The following is a 16,775-nucleotide window of genomic DNA, read 5'->3' on the forward strand; positions in this document are numbered from 1 at the left end:
AACTAACAGCTAAGCATCATGGTGTGTTGGACCCAGACCTGGTCCTTGAAATCTGAATGATGGTCCCAGTTTCTCCCTTACTCTGTGTCTGAAGGATGAACTTTCAGAGTTGTTTTTAGCGATCACCACTAGGAGATGCCCAAGATTCAAGGAAGCTAGAAAGAGGGGCTAGTGATTTTTGTTCCCTACTTATCTGAGCATAGCGGGAGTTGCTTTTGTTCGAAATCCATTAGAGGCTCCAGGGCAGAGTGGGAGTCTCTCAGATTCCATTAGCGCCCATAAGTGGGAAAAGATGGCTTACCCTTAGTGCTCTCTACTGGAGTGGAGTAAAGGAAATGTCAGAGCAGACTGCTGCCTGGGATAAGGACAACATACATCTACCCCGCATGCATCATCGCATTATCTGACATCGTACATGGACAAGCAGCATGAGAATCCACTATCCAACTACTTCGTACAATCCCACCGTCTATCAGGCAGTACCAAATGCGGAGAGGTGAGAGAAGTAGGAGTGATGCTGGCGCTGAGCGGGAATCTTATATGTCAGATTGCTTGGGCCATGATTCTTGGTGATTTGGCAGTTAGACAATGATGCAATTTTGGCATCTGTGTAATGATGTCGTCATCTTGCGTTTTGTGATCTGACGCGGTCATTTCCCATGTTGGGAAGTGATTTTCACAGTGATTTGCACAGAACAACCTGGTCATTGGAAACCTCATCTGGTAAGGGAGGAGCAGGTGCAGGTTTTCTTTCAGGAGGTTTCATGGATGTGGCTTCACTGCCCTGTTGAGGGTGATGATGGTGGACGATTTGATGGGTTCACATTGACTGGCGTCTTACTTTGTAGCAAGCCCCGTGCTACTCGCTTACACTCACAGTTGACTTCTATGCAGACTGTCTCCATTCATGGACACACTTCTGCTTCCTTATTTGCAAAAGGGAACATATAGATGCAGACGTGGAAGTACAGAAGGAGCAGGAACCTAAGTAAGTCAGGTGACTTTCCTATTTTTTTTTGTTCATTGCTATAGTGAGCCCCTGATTCAGGCACAACAGAACAAAACATTCATCTGGTCCTGGTGCCATGCCCATGCTCCATTGCAGATTGGACCGTTGAGTCCCATAGAGTTTTGATTGGCAGCATTTCGGAAACAGATGGGCAGGGCTTGCTTTCTCGAAGTCCATTGACTGGTGACAGTTTGGCCAGACATAGAACTGCATGGAAAGTTAAAATTACACCATGGAAATACCAAGCTTCATTACCTAGTCTGAGGTATTTAAATTCAAGATCTCGGACCTCAGAGCTTAATCTGTTTACGATTCTGCCTTCTGGTTATTATTGTCATGCTGTATCTGGTAGATTAAAGGACTCGCCCTAGGTCCCAGCTGGTTAGAGAAGAACCCAGGATGTGGTGTTCCTTCGCCTGGACCCGAACATTCCTTCCTGATGCTACAGGCTCAGTATCTGCAGAAGGGCCATAGAGGAGAAAGAGGATTCATTGGGGGCACCGAGTGCCAAGGATTGCAGAATCTCCTGCATGTCACGGAAAACTAAAACTAGGACCTGTGGCTGGGGCCACTTTGTTTCCCGGTTGGGTTGGGTCATGAGACCAATGGAAATTGCCCATGTTTGGGGTGCTGGGTAAGACAAGCTGAAGGTGGCTGGGCAGCTGGAATAAGAGCTCTCTGGCAGTCTCTGCGGTGTTCTGGCTTGGAACTGGCTACAGCGCTCTGCCAACCATGGGCACCAGCAGTTCCTTCCGAGAGGGGCAGGGCTTCGAGGGAACTGTGGGTCCTTTCTGTCACTCGTGCTTAGCTGAATCCGTGGCAGTGTTGCCATATAAACTGAACCACCTTACCATCTTCTCTCGGGATGGGGATGCGTTTTCTTTCTATTTAGGCTTCTATACCCTCGCTGCCTGTCTTCAAGGGAGCGTCTCATGGCTGTCACTCAGGCAACCTTTGTGTTTATTTTCACCATTCCTGTATTGCTGTCGTGACAGAGAACCACCTTTGTTTGAACAACTCGCTCTCACAGTGACCCAGGACTTCTGTGGGAAACTGAGGACCGGGAAAAGCGTGTATGCAGCCAAATTCTCTCTACGTATCATTGAGTCTGGAAGGCTGACTCTGGCGGAGGAAGGCCTTCACATGTGTGAGTTAGAGATGACTCCTAGTCACAGTCTCCATTCTAAAAACCAGCCCCACACTATCCCCCCCGGCCCCCCCCCCATAACGGTGCTACTTAAAGATGCCGGTCACCAGCACAGGCCTGCTCACTATGCCGAAGACTACCTATTGTTCTTCCTGCTCAAAGAGCAGTCGACTCCCCACTGCCTGCCCCCAGTACTGGTCCTGGGTTACTCCTGCAGCGAGCTCAGGGACATCTAGGGTTAAACACTGCCTAACTTGTCACGTGTGTGATTGACAGGGCCTGCATGCACTAAGACTGTATAAGGCTGTTGGAGGACACGCTCTCTCTCTTTCTCCTTCCTGACTCCTGGGGAGTGGACTCTTGGATGCTTTGTCTATTTATTTTCCCTCAATAGCATAGCCTCTCTCCCAGACCCTTTCGGTCATGAGGCTGGACCTCACAGACTTCAAAGTGTGCCTGGCCATGACAGCCTCCTCTAGGGTGCATAAGACACTACCTCTAGGCTCCCCCTTCCTTCACCACTAACCTAAATATCAACCCAAATGCCGCCCAGCTGACCCTGACTCATGGGAAGCCCATGTGTGTCAGAGCAGAACTGCGCCCCATTGGGCTTTAATTATTGGTTTCTTGGAAGCAGGTTGCCAAGTCTTTCTTTCAAGGTGCCTCTGTGTGGACTTGAACAGCCAACCTTTTGGTTGGTAGCACAGAGTTTAACTGTTTGCATTACCCAGGGATCCCATGTCTTTAATGCAGTGAGGATGAAATAAGGGCACTAAGATGTAGAGGAGAAGATGTGTGTGTGTGTGTGTGTGTGTGTGTCTAGTGGTGCTTTCCCAGGACTTCTCCCCCAAAGAAAGCTACAAACAGTCTGAATGGAAACACAGGCTCTAACCTTCTTCCCTTTATTTTCCCCTCTAATAGATTGTATGCTCTAGTCACAGCCAAAAGCTGTGATATCTCCTTGGGATCTAGGCCCAATACATCTCTATTCATATGTGTATACTTCTCTCTGTATTTCTGTCTCTATCTATAGGAATCCCTGATGGTACTAGAGATTAGGCATTGGGCTGCTACCCATGAGCTGTAGCTCAATTCAAATCCACCTGCTGCTCTTCAGGAAGAAGACGAGGCTATCTGCCTCCATACAGATTTACAGTCTTGGAGACCTTACGTAGGATTGCTATGTGCTAGAGTTGGCTTGAAGGCAGTAGTTTAAAAATTAAATTAAATTTTAATCTGTATCCTTATTGACAACTCTATCTAGGACTGGGAACGTATAGCTAAGCTGGATTCCAATACTAAAGTAGTTAGTTTATTGTGCCAACCTGGTCAATAAACACATGTGGGGTTAATTGAAGGGCAGAGGGATAAATGGCTCGGTGAACCTCGCCTTACTAGTTCTCAGGTCTCTTGCTTTCTGATAGTCGGACCAGGATGCTGCTGTCTTCGCCAGTTCCCTGCTTCAGCTGGCAAGGCTCACTTCCTGCAAGACACCCCTGAGAAGAAGCCACACGGACCTACTCTGATGCAGCCCTGGGTGCTGGAGCAGCCGTGTGGAGACCCCTGCCAGCGCTGAGATGCTTACACATTCACTGACTTGGCTTTCCTCCTGCAGTCGGCATCATAGTGTGTGTTTTGTGAGATGGAGGAGGACTTTGTGGATTGGTATCAGACATGGGTTAATGTTGGACTTGTGGGCTTGGGTAGCACTGGATTGGGTTGTTTTCTTGAGGCACACTTAACCTTTATATAAAACTCTCTCTTATACATGAGTTTCTGTGGATTTGTTCCTCTGAATGTATCCAGGCTACCACAGCAGCAGTTTTCAAATTAAATTAAGTTTTAATATGTATCCTTATTGACAACTCTATCTAGGACTGGGAACTGATAGCTAAGCTGGATTCTAATACTAACCACAACACCAAACTCACTGCCATTGAGTCAATTCCAACTCAGAACAACCCTATAGGGCAAAGTAGAACTGTTCCCGTGAGTTTGCAACAGAAACCCTTTCTGGGAGTAGAAAGCCTCACTGTTCTCCTGTGGAATGGCTGTTGGATTCGAACTGTTGACCTAGTGGTTAGCAGCCCAATACGACCAGCATGCCAGGGATTCAAATAGAGCCAGCTAAATTGGTGCATGAATACTCTGAGCAACAGGGTCCTCTCCTGAAGATTAGCAACTGTAATGAAGAGAGTTCAGAAGTTCTAAAAATCTCATTGATTATATCATTTTATTTTTGTAAAGATGTGGATGTTTCAAACTGACGTTTCGAACACGACAATGCCACAGATCTTTGAACGCACAATTTAGAGAAGGGTGTTGGGAAGTGGGTCCTCCCCTCTCCTGGGCTGCCGTCCTTGCACAGAGAGGCATTCTTCACCAGGCCACCGACGTGGTATGACCCATGGAGCTTCTAAACAGAAACAACCCACCGCTTTCAGACTTGGGTTTAATTGCACGACGCTGACCATTTATAACTCGCTGGGGCTTGTTTGTTTGGCTTAAAACCTCTTAAGGTACAAATAAATTGTCCCAGTGGTTTCAATATGGGCCTCATTCTTTTTGAGCACAGAGCTGGCTGCTTGCTTGCTCTGGGTGCAAATATAATGGGCTAATTGTCTTCTTATGCCAGGGGCAGGCTGTGGGGCACGCCCCGAGCCCGGTGGGAGCCCACAAAACGGAGGTGGCTATTTAGAGATGTCGCTTGTAGTGGAGACACATTAACGACCTTGCCTGGGGCATTCCAGAGTGCACTAAATGATCAAATTGGTACCAAACTCTCCACTGAGGCTTATAAATTCTGTGCTGTGCAAGATAGGGTGAGAATTCAGTTAAACACAAATCTGAAAGGCCGTACAACGTGCCAGGAAATGGAAAATCCCTTGAGTGATTTGGAAATACCACTTAAAAATTGTGCCCAAAGATTTTTTTTTCCATACCCCAGCTTCTATAAAGTGGAAACGCAAAATGGCAGCTTAGTTTCTGACTCCATTTGTTCAAAACAACAGCTTGAAGAGTGAAAAATTCATCCCTGGTGTCACGTCAATAAAGAAAATGCAGCTATTGGGTTGAATAATCCATATACATATTTGATTGCATCCAGTCAAACGGATTCATATTGATGTGGCTGAATGGGCTGTTGTCCTGAGATGCAGAGTCAGCAAATTGGATGTGACCGTCTTTAATAAAGCCATGCGCATGCCCCAAATACCAGCTTCCTTGCACTGTGACTCCCACACGTCCTGGGGTTCCCCTTTCCTTGGAGTTGGGCACAAAACTGAATGGCAGTGCTGCCAAGGGGAGAGGCTGTTGCCAGGGTTACAGCTGTGCTCCAGGACAGGCTCTGAGGTGTTAATAGGCATGAATGACAGGGAAATGGGGGAAGATCAGAATGCCACCTTCTGATGCCAACCACACCTCTGCTGCCTCATACTGATGGGCCCTGCCTTCATGCCTAGAGTGTTCTGCAGATGTTCCCTCACTAACTAATTAGTTAAGCTAATTAGTAGGGGAGCGTGTCAGGGACGAAAAGGAAGGCAGGGGCCAAAGGCTTTGGACATGCATTTCCTTCTGGCTTGAGGAAGACTGGGAAGATGGTAAGCGGTCAGGGTGAACCTGGCTCAGGGCAAGGCGAGTGCAGTAGCGCCTACTGCCCTCCCATGAGGATTCTGCCCCGTGTAAGGTGTGTGCAAAAGCAAGCCTAGGCAGGTTGACTCCCGCTACCAAAGGGTAGGGAAAAGAATCGTCCTGCGAGCTGGGAGAGGTAGAGTCCTTGGGTGGCACCAATGGTTAATGCGCTTGTCTGATAACCCAAAGGCCTAGTGATCTACTTCTGAGAATTCAGCCTTGGAAATTTGGTGAATCACACACACACGCACACACACATGCACACACACACACAGTGCCCAGGAACCAGGCTGAACTAGAACGCAGGTGCTGAGAAGGGTAATGGTACTCTTGTCAGTTAGACCATGGAAGTCCTGTGTATAAGGTGCACGTGAGGACCCAACCCATTTAGAAGGTGGGAGGAGATCGCTCTGAGAGTGGAGACGGCCCTGTGCAGGGAGGAAAGGGGTGAAGCAAAGGCATTAATCATGGAGCAGGGCAGGATCCTTAAATCAAAGGACAGCTAAGAGGGTAAGTAGGGTGTTCCATGGGAAAAAATGGGCTCCCCGCAAAAAAAAAAGAGGTGAGAGAATGTTGGGGAGCTGAGAAAATAGCCCTAGTGCTAGTGCTGACCAGGGGCCCCTCGAGAATAAAACGAAGAAGGAGGGAAATTTCAGAATACACTGAAGAGAGAGCGAACAGAATCTGCCTTTTATGGCAAGAGTGAAAAGTTACTTATTTACAATTTGCAAGTAAGAATGTCCTCAGTAAAAAGGAAAGTGGGGGCAAAGTCGGGAAGGGGCATGGTCCCAAGAAGGGAACTTGGGTGACCTTCCGTGGACTTTGGACAGCAGGGGAAGATTAATAGGCAGTTGTGAGAAACTCTGATGAATAACAGTAATGGCACTAATGGCCATCATTATTCAGCACTGACTCATTGTGCTAAGTATCCCTTTTACAGGCATTTATTCTTTATAGAAACCCATTTGATGGACACTTCTTATTTCCATTTCTGGACTGAAGATGCTGAGGCTTAGGGAGGCAAGGTAGCTTGTCTCGGATGACACAACTTCTGAAGCGTCCGTGTTTGAAAACAAGATGGTTCATGCTCAGAGTGGATCTTAAACATTGTACTTTGCTCCCCCAAGAATAACTCTCTGAATCATTTCTTGTTTTAGAAGTAGTATTTCAAAACTCTCACGAGAAGGACAAACTGTATGGAAGTCACTTTTAATATCTTGATTCTCTAGTTAGTTTCAGAGTGGTGCAATAGTTCAGGTTGACCACTAGCTGACAGATTGGTAGTTCAAACTCATCCTTGCACCTCAGAATATAGGCCTGGCAATCTGCTTCTGAAAGCTCAGAGCCTTGAAAACTCTATGGAGCGGAGTTCTAATTTGCACATGTGGGGGGTGTCAAGAGTCAGTGTCAGCTCAGTGGCAATACACCCAATTAGTTTTTGTGACACAACATGTGGCCTGACTGCACCGATAATGTCAGTTGTCTGTTGACATTTGCTTGCTATAAGGGAGAGAAACCCAGAAGGTGAGCTATACTGTCAGAGAAGGACCTTTATGAGGAAAAGAGAGTGGTATGATTTCAGATTGTTCTTCCCACAAAATGATTGTCGTAAGCTATCCTGGAAACCGTCCCTGCCTCTGACGGCCCCAAGGCATGACGGAATGAATCCCCCTTGGTCCTGCACCATCCCCACGACCAGTCAGAGATTGGATCACTGGGACCCACAGGGTGTTCATTGACCCGTTTTCAGATGTAGATGATCAGACCTTTATTCTCGGTTTGCCTTCGTCTAGAAGTTTTCCTGAAACCTGTTGCCCATCATGGCAACGCTCAAGCCTCGACTGACATAGGGGGTGGTGACTGCAGATGAGAGATCTTAATAAGGAATTAACCCCAGCTCTCCTGCATAGAAGGCCATCAGTTTATTCCTGAAGTTTCAGTGTCCCCAACACAAAAGTAATGGATGCTTGCTGAGAATTTTGGAATGATAAGGGCCAAGAAAATGTAGATGTGCGCCTTTCCTCCTTCCAAAGTGAGAGCAGGAATCCTGCTGAGAGACGATGGGCAGCAGAATGTTGTTGTCATGGTGACTAGACGCTGTTGAGTTGGCTCCTAGTCTTGGCAACCTAGTGGACCACAGAACAAAATACCACCCGGTCCTGCGCCATCCTCCCCATGGCTCCTATGTCTGAGCCCATTGTTGCAGCCACCGTGTCAATCCATCTTGTCCAGGGCTTTCCCCTTTTCTCGCTGCCCCTCATTCTTGTCTCATTCTTGCCCCGAAGGAGCATGGGGGTTGCATTTTTCCCAAGACAGAGTTGTTTATGCTGTTGGCAGCCCACTGTACTTTACGTATTCTTCGCCAACACCATAGTTCAAAGGCAGCAATTTGTCTTCGATCTTATTCATTCAACATCCAACTTCCCCATGCACACGAGGCCATTGAAAACACTGTGCCTTAGTTCAGGCACACCTAACCCTCAAAGTCACGCCCTTACTTGTTAACACTTTAAAGAGGTCTTGTGCAACCGGCTTTCCCAAGGCGAGGTCGGTTTTCAGGACCTGACACAATTCGCGTGCTGTCCGGAGGGTTTGTGATGGCTGATCCCTCGGAGGTGGACAGCCTATTCCTGCTTCTTTGTCCGCTCGAACTCTGGAAGCTCACTTGGAACCTGCTCACTTTAGGTGACCCTGCTGCTATTTGAAATACCGGTGTCACATCAGCTACCACAGCATAACCAACGGACATACATGTGGGGCTGGCAGAGTAGGGTAGGGTAGTGCAACGCATTTACTGAGCAACATGACATAGAAGGCACCAGACTAGTGCTGGCGAAGAGATGGGAGACCAGATAGAGTCCCTGCGCAAAGGCTGCCTTATGTGAATACATTAACTTGAAGTGGTCTGTTTAGTCCACAAATCACATCCAGATCGCACCACCTCTGATTCTAGAGAACTCACAACCTGGAGGCACTTTGGACCTCAGTGGCTAAGTCATCCCCTCCAGCTTATCCCCCGAGGTTTGTACCCACCATGTGAAGATGGTCCAGATGAGGGAATCAAAGCTGCGTGCAACCAAACCACTCACGTGCCCAGCATCATGCGGAGCTCACACCACATTCTTGGCTGCCTCTGGCTTCTGAGAGACATTGAGAAGGAAGCTACTCAATCACTGATGGATTCAACTTCAAGTAACTAGCTCCAGAGTCCCTGCTCTGTGCCAGATGTAATGACAACAGGCTGAGCCTTCAGGAAGCCAGCCCGACGTGGCTCACTCAGCCAGAGAATTCCCAAAGAGCTGGGCTTGACTCCTTCCTGGTGCCTTTTAACTGAGATCTGAATGAATTCCCATCCACCCATAGAGCTTTAAGGAGCACTGCACTTCAGAGATTTGGTGTGCACATGTAACCTTTCATTGAGAGATGGCAGGGACCACCAATTGGGCAGGCCAGCTCGGTACAGGCACTAACAATGCACCCAGCTGGAGATCATATGGACATTCAAGCAAAAGTATGCCTTTGCATAGATCAGGCAGGGTAACTACATGGTTCCCGACTCAACCCTTTCCTCATCTACATTGGAAGAAAGCACACTGCTTGGGTCAAGGAATTCATTCATTCATTCAAGCATTTAGCAAAATATTAGAATGTCCTACCCATTGGTTATTTGATCTTATTGTGATGATTGCAAAGATGCTAGAAACTCTGATACGGAAATCTCAAATGCTAGCGGGGTTTCCCAAGGCCGACCAGTTTGGGCAGAGCTTCTCAATGAAGACCGTTTTAGGAGGAAAGGCTTGGCAGTCCATTTCAGCAAAGGGACCGCTAAAACGCCAAGGGGTCCTTGAGAACATGGTTGCAGTCACTTGCTGTGGACAAATCACTGGAAGTGATCGCTTGCTAGAGGAAGCCATCATGTCTGGTTAGGAGGAGGGCCAACGAGGACAGAGGAGACCCTGGGGAGAGGGATCGGCACAGTAGCCACCGGGAGGGACTTGAACGTTTTGGTCATGGCGTGGATGACACCGGACTGGGGCAACATTTTGTTCTGTTTGTACATAAGATTGTCATGAGTCAACCTCAGGTTGATGACAGCTGCCAACAACAATGCTATGGACCTACTATGTGATGGGCACAGTTCTAAGTCCTGGAGATGTAACGAGGAACAAAAATGTCAGCGATAATGGAGCCCGATTCTAGTGTGTGCCTGAACGGAAAGCGAGCAAGCAATAACAAGTACACAGATAAATAGCAGAAACAGCAAGTAAACAAAGCAGAGCTGCGAGGGTCCAAGTTCATGAACACACGGGTTTATTTTAGACAGAGGGGATTTCAACATGTTTCTAAGATTTTGTTTTTAAAAGTAATCTATAAAATAATAGGAACCTTTATTAAACAAAGTATTAAAATGCGAGGCTATTATGTCTCCATATATCCTCCGACCCAGGTGACAGAAGATGGTGGTTTGGACCAGCTAGCTAGCAGTGGAGGTGGACAAGTAGTTGGATGTTGGGTATATTTTGAAAGTAGAGCCAACAGGATGTCATGAGAGGAAGAAGGCAAGGTTTTAGAGAAAGAGAAGAATCTTGCATCTGAGCTACAGGAAGGGAAAGAATCGCTCTTAGCTGAGATGGGGAAAGAATGGGTAGGGGCAGGCTTTTAAGTTCAACTTAAGACCTATAAAGTAGGGGAGATGTCTGAGCTAGAGCTAAATTGCCCTTTCCCAGTGGTGGATGGTATGGACATTCAAGAGCCTGAATGAGCTCACTGACAGGTGAGAGTACATTGAGAGAAGAGGCCAGAGCAGAGTTCTGGGACTTTCTTTTGCCTCCACGCAAAAGAGAGGGCTCCTTCTACTCTTTTCACAGGAATAAGAGCATGTCTTGATTTACCATCAGCTTGAAAGAAGCGACTTCGGCACAGGATGCCAGAGTTAGGGCCTTAGGGGCGATTTCAAGTCGAACCACATTACGTGAGAGGAGAGTGAGCTGCTCCTGAAGATAAGATCCTTTTACCTGGCCGTAGGAGTGGAAGGGTGTGTGTGCATCTGTGGTATGGACGTGGTTATAGGTACACGTGGCACATGTGATGTCTGGTATGTATACGGTGTGTGTGATACGTGTGAGTTGTAGTATGTGTGATGTTATGTGGTATGTACACATAGTACTTATGTGTGAGTTGTAGTGTGTGAGGGCCCAGGGCAGGGTGGAGAAAGAATAATTATGATAGTGATACAGGTGTTTTCCATGTGATGTGAGCCATAAGGTCTGTGACATGGAGCTCTAAATAGGCTGGCTTTTGAAAATTTCTATAAAAGACAGCATAGTATTGGGTACATGATGCATGATGAACTCAGTGGAAATCAGTAAAGTTTCAGCTGTACTCTGGTCTTTAGCTGGCATTGACTAGTTTCTGCGGATGGGTATCCATTTGGACTGGTAGATTCTCATGCCGAACCACTGATGAAATATCCCGATAAAGGCCAGAGTCAGGCAAGAGAAAGCCCTAGGTTAAGGTATGTGGTGCCTCCTCCCCTGGTTATTCACCTGTTCTGATGGGATACGAAAGAAGCCCTTGTGGTTATGTGTTGGGCTGCTAACCACAAGGTCAGTGCATCAAACACAGGAGTTGTTCCTTGGGAGAAAGATGAGGCTCTCTACTTCCATACAGAGCCACAGTCTTGGACATTCACAGGGGCCATTCTAGTCTTTTCTATAGGGTTGCTATGAGTCAAAAACAGACTCGATGGCCATGAGATTGAGGTAATGGGCTATGTGAGGTAAATATATGCAGATGTATGTGCATTAGCTATCCATGATGTTTCCTTGAGAATGTGACTATGATATTAGTGATTGATTGAAAACATTAGTGACTGAATGCAAAAATGGCAGATGCCCTTTTAACACAATGTGATGAATTGAATTATATAATTGTTAGTGGATGTGGGGTATAAGATTGTGACTATGTCCCACATTATATTAAGTGAACCATGAATTGCCAGAAATAGGATCTCTCTTGGAAGAAAGAGTCAACATGCTCTTTAGATGCAAAGATGGTAAGACTTTGCCTCACTTACTGTGGGCATAAGGAAGGACATTCTGTCTGGTAAAGAGGAGTGTCGGTGACAGAAGAAGATCCTCAATAAGATGGGCTGACAGACTGGCTCAGCAATGGGTTCGATCACAGCAAAGTGTGAAGCTGGTACTGCCACGGAATGTTTTATTCTGTGGTACAGAGTCACTGACTCAGACCTGACTTGATAGCAGCTAACACGAACCACCACCACCACCACATTTTATTTTTACAAAAATAGTATTCCATACATTCTACAATAAAGAAAATAAGTCAGTGAACTTAGTTGTTTCAACAACTAATGGAGAATCCCATTGATTTCCCACAACAAAAAAATGACTTGTACTAATTTTGCTTTAAGTACCTCTCATTTTAATTTTATGCTGGTTTTTAAATACATTTATAGTAATTATAAAGATATTTGTAAGTATGAGTATAATACAAATGAGTAATAGAACCAGAAATGAATAAAATATGTCATAAAACTGTAATGATCAGAAAACAGGTATTTTTAACAAACTATTTCATTTTAGACAGCGTTAGACCCGATGGTCCACCCCACTTCTCGTTTAATAGAAAGAAATAGTCTGCTCCCAAGACCGGCCATATCGGGAGTTTCAGTTGTAAAGGGGAGAGCTGCAGGAGATAGATGTGGACAGAGGGGACTCCCTCATCACTTTAAGAATCTGGCCTGCAGAGAACATGGTGGCCCTGAGTGAACTTTATTTCTGGCGGGCTCGTTCGCGGGCCCTTGGGCTGGAATAAATTTTCCTCAGTGTCCTGTCAGCTCTCTCCCGATGCAGCATTCCCTTCTCCTGTCTGCTTGCCTGGGTCTATGGGTTGCTGGTTTGGTCATCTTGTGCTGCTACGTTGTTCCTGTCCGAAGCGTGTGCTTCCTTTGCTCATTGGGTGACCCATGCCTGATTTTAACTGTTGTCTTGTGCCCTCTCCCCTCCTCCCAGTCAGCAATAAGTGTGGTTGGGTTCATTCAGGAACACAAGAACACAAAGAACACAAATGAAAGCTGTTTGGTGGCATGGACTTCGAGGAAAGGTAGTTGAATTGCGGAGAGGCATATCTTTCTGGGTATCTTACCTTGACATTTGCTCATTGGAGATAGTCTCTCTCGGTAACTGGCACTGGCCATTAAAACTAGAGCTCTATTTCTCTTGGGCCGAAGACCTGCTGAGAAATTCACCTTGCTTTATGCAGACAACTTCAGCTATTACCAAGTGTTATGCTAGGCAAATTGCAATAAGCATTTTTAGCTATGAGAGTAACTAAAAAATATTCATACATGCATTTGAAACAAAAAAATGTTTACACATGTCTGTGTGATCAACTGAAGATACGTTTTCTCAGATTTGCCTTAGTTTTGTTTGGGTGCCTTGAAAAATGAAAAAGGTAAATCAAAATAGTGGCTTCTGAGGGCCCTACTGGGCCAGTTAAATTCAAGGCAGACAGGTCAGCTCAGAAGGGTAGAATGACTGTTTTGGGGAATTTCAAACTGTAATATCAGTAATATTACATATAAGCAAATTTTGCTGAAGATAATTAAAAAAATGGTAGCAGAAGTACATTGAGAGTGACCTCCCAGCAATTAAATAAGCTGGATTCTGAAGAGAACACAGAATGAGGAATATCATTACTGACATCAGCTGGCTCTTGGCTGGAAGCAGAGACAATGAGAAAGGTATTTACTTGGGTCTTACTGATTATGCAAAGGCATTATTCAACTATGTGGATCGTAACACATTATGCATAGCGTTGTAACTAATAAAAATGATTTAAAACAACCCCAAACCGAAATCAAACTCCCTGCCATCAAGTCATTGCTGATTCATAGCGATCTCTTGGGGGTTTCTGAGCCTGTAACTGTTTTCAGGAGTAGAAAGCCCTGTCTTTCCCCTAAGGAGCTGCTGGTGGTTTCTAACTGCCAACCATGCAGCCCACAGCCCAGCTTTAAACAGCTACAGCACCAGGGTTCCAAGAAAAATTCTGGAACACTTAATTGTGCTTAAGTGGAGCCTGTCTGTAGCTCAGGTGGTAGACACTCAAGGAGAACAAGCAAGTAGACGCCATGTGATTTACAAGCAGGGAAGATGTTATATCTTTTCACCATACTTATTCAATTTGCAAGCTGAACAATCAATCCAAGAACTGGGCTACATGACGAAGAACACAGCATCAAGATCAGAGAGAGACTCACTTACAACGTGCATAAGATATGCCCGTGACACAACCTTGCTTACTGAAAGTGAATAGGAGTTGAAACATGACTGATGGAGGTAAAAGACTACCCGTCTTCAAAATGGATTATACCTCAACATAAAAAAACAAAAATCCTCACAATAAAGAAAATCATCATAAACAGAGAAAAGTCTGAAGTTTTCAAGAATTTCATTTGGCTTGGATCCACAATCAAAACTCATGGAAATAGCAGTTAAGAAATCAAGTGACGTATTGCGTTGATCAAATCTACTGCAAAAGACCTCATTAACATGTTAACAAGCAAAAATGCCACTTGAGGACAAAGGTGGGCCTGACCCAAGCCATGGCATTTCCAGTCATCTCATATGTATGTGCACGGTGGATCATGACTACTCAAGGCCATGGAGTCCGTGCATTTGAGTTACAGTGTTGGTGAATTGTGGTACTGAATATACTATGGACTGCCAGAATAAGGAACACATTTGTATTCAAGAAAGTAAAGTCAGAATGAATGCTCTGTAGACGGTTGGCAAAGTAGAGTGTCAGAGAACAAGAGGAAAACCCTCAACAAGATGGACTGATAGTGGTGCACTGATGTACTGAAACCCAGGAAAGATTGTGGGGATGGGGGTGCAGGACCAGGCAGTGTTTCATTCTGTGTGTACAGGGCCTATGAATTGGAACCAGCTGGAAGTACCCCAAATCAACAACAACAACAGCAACAGGTAATCTTCATAGATTTTCTTGAAGGACCCAGGAAAATCATAGGAAGTTTTAAGAGCCTTGAAATTTGCTTTAGGGAGAAAAAGGCCCATATACTTGCAACAAGGGCTTTTTGCCCATTCGCTAGTCTTTGATGGTAGCAAAGGTCCTAGGAGGAACTCTTTGGGAAAACTTACTTTTCAGCCTTGATTTTGCACGTTCAGATGCCTTTTTTGTGCTCCCAGGCCAAAGAACATTTCAGGTCACATAATTTGAGTGCCCCAAGGAGGCCTAAATCGACGTGGTGCAAAATAGAAGGTTGTAGAATTCTTTAGGAAGCACTGCCTTCAGAAGTGTATAGACCTACATGGGGGAAAGTCAAGAAACAATAACCTCATATCTTGATAGATTTGTTTTAAAAAGGTTTCAAAACGCAATAATATTTTGTAACAACACTTTGCATTCACCCGTGTATGTAGATTTCATGGTGAAATCTGAGATCAAATTGGCCTTGCCTTTTGGGGGTGTCATAGTTTCCCTTAGTTTGATCAGTTCATTTGCCAATTGTATCTTAAAGCGACATGCAAGCAGCTGGGATCCATAGACAAATGTGTAGGAAGCATCAAAAGAAGTGGAGTAACACACAGTGTTGGAAAAGTCCAATGAAGGAGGAGATAGAGGCTCTCAAGGAGAGTCCAGCAAAGACATAGGTCTTGAACTGGGGCTTTCCAACCCGAATAGAAACCTTTTCCCCGACTGAGAATAAGAAATCTACCAACGTTCTTGTTTAACTCATTCATTTCTTAGGGAACAATTTATTTTAAAAAATCTGCATATTACCCAGAAAGTGAATTGGACATTTTTGTTTTTATGGGATTAGCCATCCATTTTGAAGAACTTTTCAACAGAAAAATAATTGGATCACATTGTTAACAGAAGCCCTAAACGTGTGAGCCATTAATTAAGTTCTGACTTCTCTGACAGAGTGTTATCAGGAAAAGAAGAATTGTGCTTGATTTATTGTTTTATATAGCTGAGGTTCAGAACTAAAAGTGGGCTTTTGATAATTTTATTGGTCTCTGTAGGATTTCTAGCTCATAGAATTTTCATGAGGAATTTATTCCTCACTTTTACCAATCAGTTGTAAAGCAAAAATATTTAAATAGTGAAAGGGTCCTGAACCTCATAAACCCATCAGCCTGATAGAGCCATGACAACAGAGAGCTCACAGCTGGTTTGTGTCAAGTTCACTTGAGGTTTCGAACGTTCTGTTTTAAGTCCTTTTAAATCACCCTTATTCAGTTTCCTCACTGTCCACTTTCACATGTTTGTCTTTGTGGTGGCTGTCAGTGTGGAGATTTACAGTTGGCATCGTTGCCAGCATCTCTGAGCACCCAGCTTTGTGTCTTTGAGGTAATCGCCATAGCTGAGTTTGCATTTCTGGTCGTGGTGATGGGTTGTTGGGTGCTGTCAAGTGGATTTTTGTCTGAGTGACCCCATGTGACAGGGTAGAACTGCTCCATAGGGGTTTCTGGGCTGTGACCTTCATGGAAGCAGGTAGCCAAGTCTGAGGGTCTGCTGGATGGGCTTGAATTGCTAGATACCATTGGGCAACTAGGGCCCTTTAGTAATGGACTAAACAGTCCAATTAAGAGCCAGAGATTTTCAGATGGGTTACTAGTTAAGTCTATGAGAGTTATGTTTAAACAACAAAGAAACAGGTCTCTTGAAAGTAAGCAGATGTGAGATTTGTCATAAAAACAGTAAGTTTATAAAAATCAGAATAGCTATCAGTGTCAGATTACCCAATATGGAAGGTAAACACGGGGTTGCTTTGGTTACTTACTACTATGTAGTGAGCAACTTCACTATTCTTTTTTTTTTTATATCTCATCAAAGATTCTGCTTTTTACCACATCACAGATTCTGGCTGGTGTCTGTCTGTGGCAGTTATATAATCTCTTGTCAACTTGTGAAGGGGTGGAGCCTAGCCTGTCAATCAGG

At 45.1% G+C, this 16,775-nt stretch overlaps 1 long non-coding RNA gene across 1 annotated transcript; it reads left to right on the forward strand.

Moving 5' to 3' along the window:
* Positions 1-248: 248 nt before the first annotated feature.
* Positions 249-4,430, forward strand: LOC142430870 (uncharacterized). The gene is made up of 3 exons (XR_012780669.1): positions 249-496; positions 2,005-2,156; positions 3,581-4,430. It is a non-coding gene; the product is annotated as an uncharacterized LOC142430870 (long non-coding RNA).
* The last annotated feature ends 12,345 nt before the right edge of the window (positions 4,431-16,775 follow it).

This window comes from Tenrec ecaudatus, chromosome 17 (assembly GCF_050624435.1).
Source record: "Tenrec ecaudatus isolate mTenEca1 chromosome 17, mTenEca1.hap1, whole genome shotgun sequence".
NCBI lineage: Eukaryota > Metazoa > Chordata > Mammalia > Afrosoricida > Tenrecidae > Tenrec > Tenrec ecaudatus.